Source organism: Triturus cristatus, chromosome 2_1 (assembly GCF_964204655.1).
Source record: "Triturus cristatus chromosome 2_1, aTriCri1.1, whole genome shotgun sequence".
Classification (NCBI taxonomy): domain Eukaryota; kingdom Metazoa; phylum Chordata; class Amphibia; order Caudata; family Salamandridae; genus Triturus; species Triturus cristatus.
In genome coordinates, this window is record NC_140581.1 from 325,540,257 (window position 1) to 325,556,362 (window position 16,106).

At 49.2% G+C, this 16,106-nt stretch overlaps 1 long non-coding RNA gene across 1 annotated transcript in view; it reads right to left on the reverse strand.

Annotated features, from left to right (window-relative positions):
* The window catches only part of LOC146864158 (uncharacterized), a 131,966-nt gene that overhangs the window by 64,336 nt on the left and 51,524 nt on the right, over positions 1-16,106 (reverse strand). The window contains exon 5 of the long non-coding RNA XR_014976615.1: positions 15,684-15,816. This is a non-coding gene — a long non-coding RNA (uncharacterized LOC146864158). The remainder of the gene's footprint in view (positions 1-15,683; positions 15,817-16,106) is intronic.

Sequence of the window (16,106 nt, forward strand, 5' to 3'; positions counted from 1 at the left end):
AAAAAGGAGTGCAAAAATACAATTTGGCCTCAAGGAAAGGTATATGTTTGAATTATGGACTTTTTTGTGCTCATTGACTCGGTGAATATTTTAAAGCGACAACATTTACAGTTTTCATAAGTTAAAGTTATGAAATGTTGTTAGCCATAAGCATTTCAAATATGTGTGATTTGTATTTTCTGGTATTTTACTGAGAATAGCATGTTGGGTTTGTTGAAACAATCTTTTTGATTGTTTTTTTTTTGCCCGCTGTTAAGTGATGAGTACGATTGAAATCACTATTTCTAGTGAAATTCAATATATTCTGAGAACAGCAAAAAAGGCAAACAAATTCCTTTGTTGAAATTATGCTGTGTTGTAAAAAATGTATTATTACATGTTATCTGAAAAAAATGTATACCATTTTTAATTTCTATTACTGTGAAGGTAAGTTTAACTAAGTATTAATATGCAGAATGGGCAGATCTGCAAGAAGCTACAAAGATTGAACAAGTTTTTAAAAACACTCTGTTTATACCTATGTAGTTTTGAAATCTCTCTGTTATCGGATATCATGTGACATCATAAACAACTCCTTCGCGTCAGCCACCTTCCCAGAAAGCTGGAAGCACGCAGAGATCAACGCCCAAAACCCACAGCTGACCCAAAAGACCTCAAGAACGTTCGCCCCATCTCTCTCCTTCCCTTCCCGGCTAAAGTCATCGAGAAGACAGTCAACAAACAACTGACTGCATTCCTAGAAGCAAACAACTCAGCCGTCTGAAACTCAACTCAGACAAGACGGAGGTCCTCATCCTCAGACAATCCCCATCCGCCTGGGACGACTCCTGGTGGCCCATGGCGCTGGGCACCGCACCGACACCCACGGACCACGCTCGCAACCTGGGATTTATCCTTGACTCCTCCCTCACGATGACCAAACAAGTCAACGCCATCTCATCTTCATGCATCAACACCCTGCGCATGACCAGAAAGATCTTCCGGTGGATCCCCACCGTAACCAGAAAGACAGTCAACCAGGCCCTTGTGACCAGCCGACTGGTCTACGGGAACGCCCTGTACGCAGGAACCACAGCCAAACTTCAGAAACGACTTCAGCGCATACAGAACGCTTCCGCACGACTCATCCTCGACATCCCTCGCCGCAGCCACATAACACCCCACTTGAAAAACCTGCACTGGCTCCCCGTAAGCAAGAGTATCATGTTCAGGCTCCTCACCCACGCACACAAAGCGCTCCACGACATGGGCCCTGAATACCTCAACAACCACCTCTCGTTCTACACTCCCACCCGCCAGGTCTGCTCCGCCAGCCTCGCCATCGTCCCACGGATCCGCAGAACCACAACCGTGGTGTGATATCATGAATCATGTTTGAGCGAAAACTATTTTCAAATGTTTTTCCCACAGAGGTTTGGAAGGTGATCTATAAGCTAAACTGAGAGCATATTTTCTGTAAATTCACATTATCTTTCTCAGTCATGTGAGAATGAAGTCTGACATTCTCAGTAAAACATGTAGATCCAACAAGGGCAGAGACTGTCAGTTGATTCCTTTGTGTTCTACTGCAGCTTCACAGAGTGTTCTAAAGAACAACTAGAGCGCTAAGAGTCCTACTTATGACAAACGTATTGCACACCAGAAGCCATCTTGATTGGAATAAAGTGGTAACACTTAAAACATTTAATTTACAAAGGAACACAATGAGGGGGTTCATTTTGCCATAGAAATTATGATTAGTGCTGAAGAAAGAAAACTTAGGGCACATTTTGAGTGACTTCTCAAATCCTCTTCTGTTTCATTGAAAAATTCTGATGTGCAGACTGAAACATGCACTTTTAATACCAGCAGCAGACTTGCGTGGTGAGCAGTAGCTTTACTACAGTGATCTAATGAGCAACTAGAGTGCTAACATTCAGAATTTATGGCAAATGTGTGACATATCTGAATACCTTCTTGATGGAATCAAAGTAAAAAACTGAAAGCATTTCCTACTGAGGAGACTGCAGTAAATGAGGAAATTAGGAAACTTCATAAAAAATAAATCTCCCAAGATGGCCACAAGAGACAAAAGAGCTCAAATGCAGCACAAATATCACCCAGATGTAGCCCACATGTAGCTCAATGACAGAAGTGTGCAAAACACTTATTTTTTATGTATTTGCAGTTCTATATAGTGCAGACTTGTCAGGTATTGGAGTGCTTTACATGAGCATTGGTTACATCACACAAGATCAAATTCATTTTGGTTGTAGACATGGGGAGATTAAGTGATTTGACCAACATCACAGAATGTTGAGCTGAAGCATAAACTTCAACCTGGTTCCCCAGTTGCAAAGTCTGCAGCTCTGGAGGTAACACCACATTCTCTCCCCTAGGTGCAACATTTAATCAAGTGATCAACTGGATTAGAAAACAAAGATTTCAAATAATGTAAAAAATAATTGTGATGCTCTAGGTATTACAGTTTTGATTACATCAAGAGGACGTCAGGCGTTCCACACTTTTGTAATAAATATAGAATGTTAGCAATCTAGTTGTTCATTGGGATACTGTTGAGTGGCGGAGGCCAGGGGCACGGACTCTGAAAATTGAAGGCAGGTAGGAGAGTGCAGAGGCAACAATTTGACCACACTGGGCAGGCTGGAAGGGCAGTGGCAGCACAACAGACTATGGAGGGCAGTGGAAAGGGGGCAGGGGCAACAAACCAACAATACAGGACTGGCAAGAGAGGCTGTGGCAAAATAATAGACCATTGTGGGCAGAAGGAAGAGGCAGTGGTAGTACAACCATACATGCCAACAGACCCGTTTCAGCCAGGAAACGTCCAAGGTATTTAAGCTCAAATGGGCTTTATTTGATCTGTCTCCTGTCTACAATCTCCTCTTTTTCAATGTAACTCAAAGGGGAAAATAAATACCCCAGTTTTTTTTCAAAATCTCCCTCTTACCAAGTTCAAAATGTTCGCAAGTATGGTACATTGAATCATGGTAGGCAGGAGGAATTGGGGTAGGGACATGGACTCGGATAATAGAGGACAGGAGGGACATGGGGAGGTGCACAATACACCACACAGGGCATGCGGGATGGGAGTGCAGCACAACAATCCATAGAAAGCAACAGGGAGGGGACAGGACCATGCACATGGACAACAGAGAACAGAGGGGAAAGAGGCAATGGTAGCTAGCTGACCATAATGGACAGACAGGAGGGAAAGCTGCAGCATAACAGACCATAAAGGGCAGGAGGGGCGGATCAGGGGCATTACAATGGAACAGACAATCCAGGAGGGAGGGAATAGGGGTCTGTACATGGAAACAGAGGGCTGGGGGCAAGGGGGCAGGGCAGGAGTAGCAAGATCACCATGGAGGTCAGGCAGGATGGGCACTAGAAACAAGACACACCATAGAGAGCAACAATGAGATTATGATGGCATACACACAGACCATGGAGGGAAGGTGGGAGGGGGTCAGGGGCAGCTAGCTGACCACACAGGGAAGGTGGGAGGGGCCATGGCAGCACAGAAGACCATGCATGGCAAGCGGGAGGGTTAGTGGCAGCACAATGGCTATGATGGGCAAGAAGGAGGGTGCAGGGGCATGCACAAAGGACCATGGAAGATAGAAGGGAGGGTCAGGACCTGGGCACAGACATCTGACAATGCTAGGCAGGTGGGAGGGGAGTGGTAGCTCTACAGAACACTCAGAGTAGATAGGAGTGGCAGGCCCATGGAACGTGGTGGGCAAAAAGGATGGAGCAGGGGCATGCACAAAGACATCAGAGGGCAGGGGGAAGGAGAATAGAGGCAGTAAGCTAAGCACAGAGGCTAAGCAGGAAGTCAATGATGGGCCATAGAATTGGGCAATGGAGGGGAGGAGGAGTGGACTGGTACATCATGCTAAATGGAGGGCAGTAGCAGCACATCAGACCATGCATGGCAGGAGGGAGAAGGCTAGTCCATGGATTTAGACAACAGAGGATAGGGAGGAGGTGGATGGGGCAGCAAGCTAACTGTTCAGAGAAGGTGGGTATTAGGAACTTTATTGTTTTTAAAATGAATGTCTGTGCGAACTACTTAAAATATGAACAAGTATGCAGCATAATCTCACTTTTATTCAGGAAGAAGAGGACGTTTGTGACTGTTACTCCGGGCTCACTTGGCAGAAACACCCCCTGACCCTCCACCCCCCATCGCAAAATGTAATGCCCGTGAAAAGGAAAGGTGGACGCAGTGTTATATAGAACATAGTCCTGAGAGCACGATTGAAAATGAAAACTAGATATAGTATACGGTATAAACTATGCACCAAAAAGTGTGATATAAGATGAACCGGGCGTGAAATACAATATGAAATACATTGTGCACAATGACAGATTCATTGGAGAGCGCGAGATAGCACAGGCACTAGCGCGTCCTATGCGATATGCGCCTTGGAGTGTAATATGCACAGGGCAGTGTTGTGTAACCTAACTAGTCTCTAAAGTTGTAATATAAAAAATGTGCTGTGGAGTGTAACGTTGCATATGCACTGTGACAAAGATATGGATCCCAGATTGTAATATGTATGGCATAGCGCTTTGCGTTATAACATAGGCATCGAGGAAGGCACGTTAGATGGGGCAATATAACCCGTGTGAAGGCAAGTGTGGCATGAAATATTCACGGGTGGTGTTACAGTGCACATGGGCTAGAGAGTGTCATAGCATACACACTAGCTGATGGAATACAACACAGGGGTGTGTGGCACTCGGCGGGCACTGGTGGGTGTAACACAGCATTGGGCTCAGCCAGGAGCACGCTGTGACTCTCAAGTGAGGTTTGTCTCCTTTCCAGAGAGTAAAATAAAAAGAATTACACATCCGGCGGTGGATGTGTGTTTTATTAACCATGAGGGGGGTTTCTTGCATAGTTTGGTTGAATTTTTGTCGAATGCCCTTTGAATGGCTTGGTGTGCGTGTGTATTAAATGTGCCCGTCAATAGCTACCCATTTTCTATAAATAAACGACAAGGGTGTCTACTTGGATAGTACCCACCGGCTGGGGCGCCGGGATTAGGCACGGTAGGGCGTCAGACACGTCAGAGCTTCACTAGCGGTGTAATACATTCCACGTGGATTTATTGTATGCATAGTCACCTTTTAATGAATATCACGCAAATCGTCATGGTGATAGGTACATACGGTTTGTCCAGCATGTCTAGGTGTTTCTATAAATATATATATTTTTAAAATAATAAAAAACAAAGGCCGGGGGATGGGGTCCCCGGGGCCATTAGTGGCCTGAGGTGGGGGGCAGCGCAGCCCCCCTCCTAAAGATTTTTTTTTTAAAAAAGGCCATGACCCAGGGGTTGGGGTCCCCGGGGCCGATTAAGGCCTTGGGAGGGCCACATTTATTTTTTACAACAAAATAAATTAGGGTGCAGGCCCTGGGGGATGGGGTCCCCAGGGCCAATAAATTAGAAAAAGAAGGGGGGCCACACAGCCCTCCTTCTTAAAAAAATTAAATAAATAAAAGACCGACATCGGGCCGGAGGCCACGCCCCCTCCTTGCAGCTCTCTGCAAACGTGCCCCCTGGCCAGTTGTAAGTTGGGGAATTAATTCCCCTTCAATACTGAGGGTCCCTGAGGGCCAACTAGCCCAACAGGTATCTCCAGTATGCGCCAGGTAGCTGCGTTGCAGCAGGTGTTCTGAGGCCACGCCCCTTTTTACACCTCTATGCAACGCAGGTCTGTGGTGCTTACTGGAGGTACCTAGTGGGCTAGTTTGACCCTAATAATAATTCCCTTTCAATCCTGAGGGACCCTGGGGGCCAACTAGCCCACCAGGTGCTTCCAGTAAGTGCCACTGCTCTGCGTTGCAGAGAGGTGGTGCAGGCCATGCCCCTTTTTACACCTCTCTGCAATGGTGCTCACTGGACGCACCTAATGGGCTATTTTACCCCTAGGAACCCTCAGGATTCAAGGGGAGCTGCGTTGCAGCTGGTGTTCTGAGGCCATGCCCCTTTTTACACCTCTATGCAACGCAGCCCTGTGGCACTTACTGGAGGTACCTAGTAGGCTAGTTGGACCATAGGGACCCTCAGGATTCAAGGGGACTTAATCTCCCAAGTTAAAACAGCCACAGGGCGTGTTTACACAGTGGGGAAGGGAGGGGACGGGGCCTGAGGTGACGTGTGCAAACACGCCCTGTGGCGCGTTTTAAGAGGTAGTTTTAATCCCCTGCCCTATTATATACTAGGGGCTTACAGAGGAGGTCATGCTAATCACAGGGGGACCCCAACGCATAGTGTTCCCTAGTGTATGTAGGTGTTTTCACTGTATTCTGAGTGTCTTAACATAGCACTGGCTCTAGGACTGGTTAGTCAGACTCAGTTACCACCAGTATCCGTCTCAAAAAGTTGAGGGTACAGGATGATTTTGCAACAAGGCTTCTTTCTGCTCTTCTGTTTGTTCTTTTCTGCACGTTATCCTTCTTCCTGCACTTTTCTTCGGCTTTGAGGACTTCTGTTGCTTCTTTCTTTTTTTTCTTTCTGTGCGTATGTAGGCATAGTTAGAAATTAGCATTTAAAAAACCTTAGAAATTCACTGAAAAAACCATAGATTTCAGGGGCGTTATAGTTAGCTGGACTTTTCACTCGTACAAAACCATTGAAATTCCCCCGTTATAGTTAGTTCAGCTAACTATAACTCGCGCGCCCACAATGCACTGCTGATGACGTCACATATTACATCACTCATGACATGGTCAGTGACATCACTCATGACATCACTGAAGACATCTCAAGTGACATCACTGATGACATCACTGTTTTTTTTTTTTGTAAAACCGTTTTTATTGCAGAACAATATAATAAGCAGCGTACATTCATAATATTCCTGCACCGCTACTGTCAGTGCCATATCTTACGTGGCCAGTTAGGCAGTCGTACACAGCTTGTGAGCCCACATCCCAGAGGCCGGGCAGCGGTGGCAAGTATATCATTGTACTGAACCATATTTCAATCTGTACATTTGCCGCAAACATAGTAGGGTGTCTGCGTTCCGCTTTGAAGTTTCCTCCCCCCTTCTCCCCCACCCCATCACTTCCCCTCCCCAGTCCCTATCCCCCAGCCCCCTCCCTCTCCACCCTCGAGTGCCCACGCCTACGACTGTGACTGTTCCCGGTCTTAATGTATAGTCTGGGGTACATCTCAGAGGTAAATAACCATTTACTGTGTTTGTGTGGTTGGAATGCTCTGGGGAGCAACATCAGGCTCAGAGGGCGCCTCATCCTCCTCCGCCACGCTGCTGCGCAGGGCCTGCACCAACCCCTCCCACGCTGTGGCCACCGCCAGTGCCCTATCGTCAGCCCTACGAATCGCTAGTTGGTATCTAAGCGTGCTTTCACTCGCCGCCAATTTCTGTAGTTCCTTAATCCACCTCCCATGTGTGGGGCCCGCCTTCGACTTCCAGAGTCTCGTCACCTCTCTCTTTGCCAAGAGGAGGCCCATATCAATAAATTTACTTGTGGTCTTGTTCTTGGGTGTATGAGGAAACCAGTGCAGGACACAAACCGCCTTGGTGTATTGCAAGTCCCTGTCCGTCACCTCAGCCATTGTTTCGCCCACTTCCCTCCAGTATTCGCGCAGGTGAGGGCAGTTCCATAACATATGTCCGAGCTCCGCTCCTACAACACCGCATCTAGGGCACGCCGCATCTGCCACCCCGAAATACTTCCCAAGTTTACCCGGAGTGAGGTAGGCCCTGTGGAGGATATAAAAGTGTATCAGCTGGAAGCGTGCGTTCCTGGTACTTTTCCTGGCCCTCCGCACTATACCAGCCCACGTGGTGTCAGGGATCTCAGCTTGTATATCCAGCTCCCATTTTGCCTTCAGCGCCGCCAGCGGCTGCAAGGTTTTGCGCAACATTCTGGAGTACAGACAAGTCACCGCTTTATAAGTGCCGGCAGACATCATGGTATACTGGCAAGCCGCGGATGTAGTAGGCTCCAGGAGCCCCCCTCCCCAGTGCGCCTGCATCGCTCCCATCACCGCCGCTTGCATCAAGTAATCTCCCCTCGGAAGATCGAACCGCTCCTGCAGAGTTTGATAAGGGATCAGCGCCCCCTCTTCGTACAAGTCGCCCAACATTTGGAGGCCCGCCTCCTCCTACACCTGCAATCCCGACCAGTCTCCACCATGCGGGAGCGCCGTCACCATTCCCAGCGGAATCTCCGGCGCATACGGGCGTCGCACTCCCGCCAGACGCTGCGATCGATTCCAGCAATGCCGGAACGTCTGCTCCTCCAGGGATAAGTCTCCAGCAACCAGCCTCTGCTGTAGCGTAATATACGCCAGCACATGGCGAGGGGTGCCTCCCTCCCTGTCCTGCTCCGGCCCCCGGTACACCCGTGCCACCTCTTGTGTAAAGATCTGTAGCTGCGCTGCCAGATAGTAAAGCTCAAAGTCAGGCACTGCCAGGCCTCCCTCATCTTTTGGCTGGGTCAGAGTCGCCATCGCAACTCTGTGCCTTCCCGTGCCCCATAGGAACGAGACTAATAACGATCGCAACTGTCGGAAAATAGAGCCCGGTATCCACACCGGTAGCGTGCGGAAATAATACAGGAGACGTGGCAACGCTATCATTTTCAGTAACGAGATTCGCCCCGTTACCGAGAGTGGGAGTGTGGTCCAGAAGGACATGTTACCTTTCAGTGCTCGTATACAGCGCCTCACGTTGCCCTCCAGCATATCTACGGCAGAATGGTATATATGTACTCCGAGGTATTTAAGGCAACCAGGCTCCCAATTGAGTAGTGGTCGGACCGCCGGTCGCGGTTCGCCTTGGCACAACGGGAACAAACAGGTCTTGGACCAGTTCACCCGTAGTCCAGAGAACCTGCCAAACCTCGCAAGAAGCCTCTCTGCTCCATCCAGCGCCCCCGCCGCATTTTCCAAGAACAGGAGCAGATCATCTGCGTATAATGAGATGAGTTGCGGGGACCCTCTGTAGACCAACCCCCTGTAGTAACGGCCTGTTCTAGCCTCCACCGCGAGGGGCTCTATTGCCAGCGCAAACAAAAGCGGGGAAAGTGAGCACCCCTGCCTGGTGCCCCGGCCCACGCGGTACTGATGCGATACCAGAGATCCCACCCGCACCCTTGCCACCGCTGAGGCGTACAGGACCTTCGTCCAACCGATGTATCCTTCCCCGAGGCTGAAACGCTTCATGGCTTTGTACAGGTAACCCCACTGCAGGCTATCGAAAGCCTTCTCTATATCTACGGATAAGACGAGTGGCGTTCGTGCATCCTCCTGCGGGTCCCCCAGCAAACGGATACGTCGTCGGATGTTGGCAGTGGTGCTCCTCGCGGGAACGAACCCCGACTGGTCACTATGAACCAGTCTCGGCATGTGCCGCAGCAGCCTGGTCGCCAGTATGGTGCTCAGGATTTTATAATCCGTCGTCAGCATCGACAACGGCCTATAAGAAGCGGGGTCTGTTCCCTCCCTTCCCGGCTTCAGCAGGGGAATCATCAGGGCCTCGCACATGGATTGTGGCAGTCTACCCCTTGTCTTGGCCTCCCTATACATCTCCTGGAGCCTTGGGGCCAGTTGGTCCAAATATCTACCATAAAATTCTATGGGCAAGCAGTCCAGGCCCGGGGTTTTATTTCGCGCCATTCGGTTCACTGCCCCCCTGATTTCCGCAAGGTCTATATCTCTGCCTAAGGCCTCCGCGTCTTCCCGGTCGAGTCACGGCAGTTGCAGCCCCTCTAGAAAGCCGTCAATGTCCTCCTCCAGCCCCTCCAGCGCGCTTTTGTAGAGCGTCCCATAGTACGAGCAGAAACTATCCAATATGTCCATCTGGGCCGTGACCACTCCGCCTCCCCCCCTTTCTAGGGCCAAGATCGGTTGGTTACGTTTGGCGGGATTGGCCAGCCAAGCCAGCAGCGTTCCCGCTTTGTCCCCCTCCGCGTGTGCCCTCACCATATAATTCTTGTAGTCGAAGCTGCGGAGCCTCTCCACTTCAACCGCCACCGCCTCTCTAGCCTCACTCACCGCCTCCTGGAGCTCGGGGTGACCAGGCCGCGCCACCTCAACCGCCCTCAACTTCCCCTCCGCCTTGTCCAAGTCCTCCAACAGAGTCCTCCGCACCCCGGCATATTTCCCTATGCAATGTCCTCTAACAACTACCTTGAAAGCGTCCCACTCCATCGCTCTGGACGCCGTGGACCCGCTATTCTCGTTAAAGTATTGGGTAATCTTTTCACCGAGTGCCACCCAGTATGGTGGGTCGTCTAGTGTATCAGGCCTTAGCTGCCACGTTGGGACCCTCGAGATCTCAGTCATCCAGTCCAACGTCAGCAGCAAAGGATTATGGTCGGAAAGTGTTCGGTTTAAGTACTCTGTGTGCGCGACTGACTGTAGCACGGTCGGGGAGCCCAAAAAAGCGCCCAGCCTAACATGGAGGTCATGCAGTGATGAGTAATATGAATAGTCCCTCGTTGTTGGGTGCTGAGCCCTCCAAGCATCCTCCAGGCCCCACCTCCCCTGCCATTCGAGCCTACGCTTCGCTAGCCGGTGTACCGGGGACGCCTCCAGAGGCGGGTGGGACCTATCAAGTGCAGGGTCTGCTATTGAATTAAAGTCCCCTCCCAGCAGGATAGGACCCGTCAAATAACCGGCCAGCATTCCAGAAAGTTTCGTGAAGTACGGCCCTTGATCCATATTAGGTGCATATATGCTACATAGCACTATGTCCCGGCCCCTAAGTTTACCCTCAACAGCCACGTATCTACCCTCTGGGTCTATCGTGTGCCTAACTACCTGGAAGGGGGTCCCCGCTCGTATCCAGATCAGAGTGCCCCTCGCAAAAGCGGACTACGTGGTGTTAAATAAATTGCCCTCGCCATCTACGCTGCAGCGCAATGCCCTCTTGCTTCGTTAAGTGTGTCTCCTGCAAGAGCGCGATCTGAACACCCCTGCGCACCAAATAAGCGTGAATCTTATGCCTCCGTGCCATGGTGTTGAGTCCCCGCACATTCCATGTCACACATTTCACCATTCCAGTATTAGCCATAGTCCCATGTCAAAGGCCAGGTTGCAACACCCCTCCATGTCCAGTCGCAGTCAGTGACACTGTCCCCCCCACCCCTGAAGAACCCTTTACCCCCCTCCAACCCCCCCGCCTCGAGTCCCCCCAACTTTTCGAGGCCCCATCCCCCCAGAACAGGACCTAACTTCGAGAAAGCAGCTCCCATTCAAACTTAAGGAAGAGCAACCTTGCTCAACCGCCCACCTAAGCCGCAGTCTGCACTGCGGCGGCCTTATGGGCCTCTAGGGTGCGACCCGGCACCAAAGGCGGCAACCACAATCCCGTCCCCCCACCCCCCCAATCCCCCATTATCACTCATGAAAATCCGAACAGTTCCGCAGCCTGTCTCATCCTCGGGAAGAGCCGGATCCCCGGCCCCTTCGCCCCCGCCACATGGGAGGGCTTCCCCCTCAGCCTTCAACAATTTCTCCCGAGGTCTGCGGGGTCACCACCGGGCCTTTGGCCCCATTAAGTTGCGACTGGTCCGTGTCCGAGCTCGTGACGCGGCTTTCCGAACCCGACCCGCGGGTCGACTGGGTCGCTGCCGTTCCCGATAGGTCCACCACCGCTTGCAGAGCCGCTCTCCTCTCTTCTTCTGTTTGCGAGTCTGTGGGTCTTCCAGCTCTCTGCCTCCGCTGCCGGAGCCTCCACGATTTCCGCACTGGCTGCAATCGTTGCTCCTCTGCCGCTCGGAATCTCGCCCCATCTGTCCCTGCCTTGTAAACGTCCCACCACGCCCAGGCGTCCTCCGCTGTGGGGAAGAAGACCGTCTTGTTGTCGACCACAACTCGCAACTTGGCCGGGAAAAGGAGCGAGTACTGGATTCCCCCAGGCCTCAGCTCTCGTTTGAGCGGCAAGAAGGAGGCACGCAATTTCTGGGTTTCGAATGTGTAATCCGGGAACATTGTGACGCTACTGTTATCCACTCGGAATGGGCCCACATCCCTAGCTCGCTGCAGCAGCCAGTCCCGGTCCTTGTAATGCAGCAGCTTCATTACCACTGGGCGCGGTGGTTGGCCTGGTTTGGGGGGTCTTGCCGGCACACGGTGCACCCGTTCCAGTGTAAAGAAGGGCGAGAGTCCGTCCGGAGCCACTTCTGATCGCAGCCAGGCATCTAGGTACCCCCCCATGTCATTCCCTTCTGTTTTTTCTGGCAGACCCACCAAGCGAATATTGTTACGCCTGCTGCGGTTTTCAGCATCCTCCGCCCGCCGCTCCAGGACTTGTATGCGATCCAACGCCTGAACCAACCTCCCCTCCAGGGACTTGCGTGCCGGCACCAGTTCCTGCAGCGTGTCTTCTATGGTTGTGACTCTGTCCTTTAGTTTGCCGTGGTTTGCTCGCAGGATCCCCAAGCCGGATGCCACTTGAGCTATGTCCTGCTGCAATGCATCTTTTGTGGCCGCTATGGCCTCCAGGATACAGTCCCGCATCTGCTACAAGTCTGCGGGGCTCTGGGTGGCTCCGTCTCGCACCTCCGATTCAGGCACCACTTCCCCTCCTTTAACCCTGGGCTTGCCCATCATGCAGGCGCTTCCACCGATCGCGGTTCTCCCGCAGCTCAGGTGCCTTCCTCCAGGCAGGTCTCCCTCAGAGCTCGCAGGGGTGCGCCCGGGCACCAGTCGCCAACCTCCAGGTCCGTCGCAATGCTGACCGCCTCTGTCCCAGGGACTCCACCGCTTCGTTGGCCGCTCAGCGTCCTCGCGCAGGGTGCCCTCCAAGCACGTGGGCAAGCGCAGCCCAGCAACTCACCTCCTCAGGGCCCGCTCCTCGGCGGGTGCCTCCTCTTGCACCCCCGGCGCTGGCCGCACCTGCTACAGCCAGCCGACTCTTCAAAGGCCGCAGGACGCAGAACTCTGCCGTCAGGGTGTCCGTCCTCCTTCCAGCAGACCCCCCTTGCAGTCCGCCACTTCAGCCCTCGCCGGGGGCCCCACCACTCGAGAGGCGGAATCCGGCGCCCCCCCGCCGTCGTCCTCAGCCATTCCCGCGCCGGTCGAGTGTTGGCCCAGTAGCTGCAGCGCCTTAAGTGCCCCAGGTCTCGCCCCCACTCAGGCTACATGACATCACTGATGACATCATCCTTGTGATGGAGTGGCAGACCTCCTCTCCCCCTAATATAACCTTTGATACACACATTCAAAAATAGAGACTAAAATTTTCAAAACGATGGACATACCAATACCAGTTACAACAACCTATTCAGTAATTCTAAGATCCACATACACATCCACTCATTCACCAACAGTCCTATACAGTCACTCATACATGTACTCACTCATCATATGTACTCATACACCTATACATCCTGTTACACAACGCCACTCATCCATAGAGTTACTTACACACATAGTCACTCATGCTAATAAAGAATCAAACATCCATTTACTTGCATATACAGTTATACACACACCACCACACTTACTTCTACAGAAACTTACAATACTTAGTCTTTTAAACAATCACTTATAGAAACACATACTTATTCATACAGGAACTCTTTCAATCTATCACTCTCACATATACTCACTTATATACACCAATAGTCACATATACTAGTTTAAAACATATGTAGTTACTCATAAAGACACTATTGAGACAGTCATTCACTCACTAACACACCCATGCACACACTCATCCACCCATACAGTCCTGCACACATGCTGTCTTCAACACATACAAACAGTGAGTCACTCATTCATGCACCTATGCACTACGTAATACACCCCACCGAACCATACAGACACTCAGACACTCATACTGATACTCAAAAAAACAAATAATAACCTATATAGACACTCATGTAGCTACTCACCAACCCATGCAGCCACTTATACACAAAGTGAGAGACTGATAGAGATATTTACATATTTAAACATTACTCACTAAGCCATGTATTCACTAAGATACACTTAATCAGTCAGTTATACAATCAATTTTTCAAAAACAAATCATCCATTTAGACACTTATATACCCATTTATTCTTCCATCGACCTTGAGATATACATATATAAAACATATGTGATTTTCAGAAAAACACCCATTCACTTGATGATGTCATCAGTGATGTCATCAGTGATATCATTTGAGATGTCATTAGTGATGTCATGAGTGATGTCATGAGTGATGTCACTGACCAAGTCATGAGTGATGTAATATGTGACGTCGTCAGCAGTGCATTGCGGGCGTGCGAGTTATAGTTAGCTGAACTAACTATAACGGGGGAATTTCAATGGTTTTGTACGAGTGAAAAGTCCAGCTAACTATAACGCCCCGGAGACCTATGGCTTTTTCAGTGAATTTCTAAGGTTTTTTAAATGCTAATTCCTAACTATAACATGCCTGAAACCTATGGTTTTTGCAGTGAATATATATATATATATATATATATATATATATATATATATCCCCATTGGTGGCAGGTCAGCATGGCCGTTTTTTGTGTGATGATTGGCTACAGCTCACATCGGTGAACTGCAACACCCAGCATGCACCATGACGGCTTGCTTGGCACATTGTCATCAAATTGACCACACATTGCTTCAATAAGCGCTGCAGATTAAAACTTGCAAAATCTGAATTGGTGCACATGTAGATGCAAGTCGAGTGTTTGGCAATATTTCTCCTCCTTGGCCCCCAGACGCCCAGCCACATCAGTCCAAGTCGTGCTGAACCGGAGACAGGAGTATAGTGGTTTCCTTCTCTCCATGCAATCATGGACCGCTTTTCCGCAACAGTCCAATGCAGTCCTTGGATGTGGCGGTCTCGGGGGCAACCAATCCCTTGGCACACCTTCGATTTTGTCCATGAGCCTCCGGACACTTAGTTAACGGGTCACCTCTTAGCGCACCAGGGGCTAGTGCGCAAACATAACAGAACAAGATAACTTCACCAGGAAGGAATCTGATGGACACAGCGGGGGTTTCAGGAGGTTGCTTTATTGCCTGGCATGACGCGTTTCGGTGAGTATACCTTTTTCAAATGCCTTAAAACTAGATCCCCAAGCAGATTTAAAATGGTTACTTCATGAGCATCACACAAAAAACGGCCCTGCTGACCTGCCACCAATGGGGATGAAGTAACCATTTTTGGAGACTTTAAATGCTATTCGCAACACATTTATTAGAAATCAGGAACTTTGCTAAACTCATGGTGAAGGTATGGGGTTACTTGGAATTGCAACAACAATAAAAACGATCTCTTTTGTGAGAACACTCTTATTAGTCCAGCACTCTTTTTGTCTTATTGTGGGGAAACATTCATACAACTCTCAGCCATGCCATTATATATACACTGAAACCCGATTGATGCAAAAATGTCTCCCTTTATTATCAGAAATCAATGAAAATTCAGTTCATTAAAATAGGTTTTGTGCAACAATACAAAAAAATCCACAGTTTAATTTCAAAATTATTTAAAAACATTAAACATACTTAGTATATCATCACAATATATTAAAAACGATATCCTTTCTGATTGTATCTCGGTACAACGGGTTTCTCAGTCTTTATAGGTCATACAAATCCTTGTTCATCACTAATAAAAAGAGGAAACATTATTATTGCTGGTTGATCTCTAATCTTATTAAGCGAATGAAAATACACCTTACCTTTACAGACAGTAATCTATCACAGAAATGTCAGATTAAATATCACACAGAAATATCGATTCAGCGTTTCGGTGGTTTGTGGTCGATTTACCCCACGTTCATCAGGACAAAGTGATAAAATCAGTAAGGTTCTCTAAAAAAATAACAATAGAAAAACATATTTCAAAATATGGACCATAAAGAGCAGTCACAGTTGCATGAATAGGCTCAGTGGGTACCACTTTACTTTTTCATTCTTACTCCATTCATTAATCCTCCCAAGCTGTCACTTTATGCAGCTTGTTTAGCTATAAATCCTGTTGTTATGGATTAATTAACCAATCATCCACACTTTTCCCTCGGACCTTTTTTTAATAACTTGAAAACAATTCTATATTAATTCACACCTATCTGCATTTTTCTTTTTTAACGCAGACCATATAT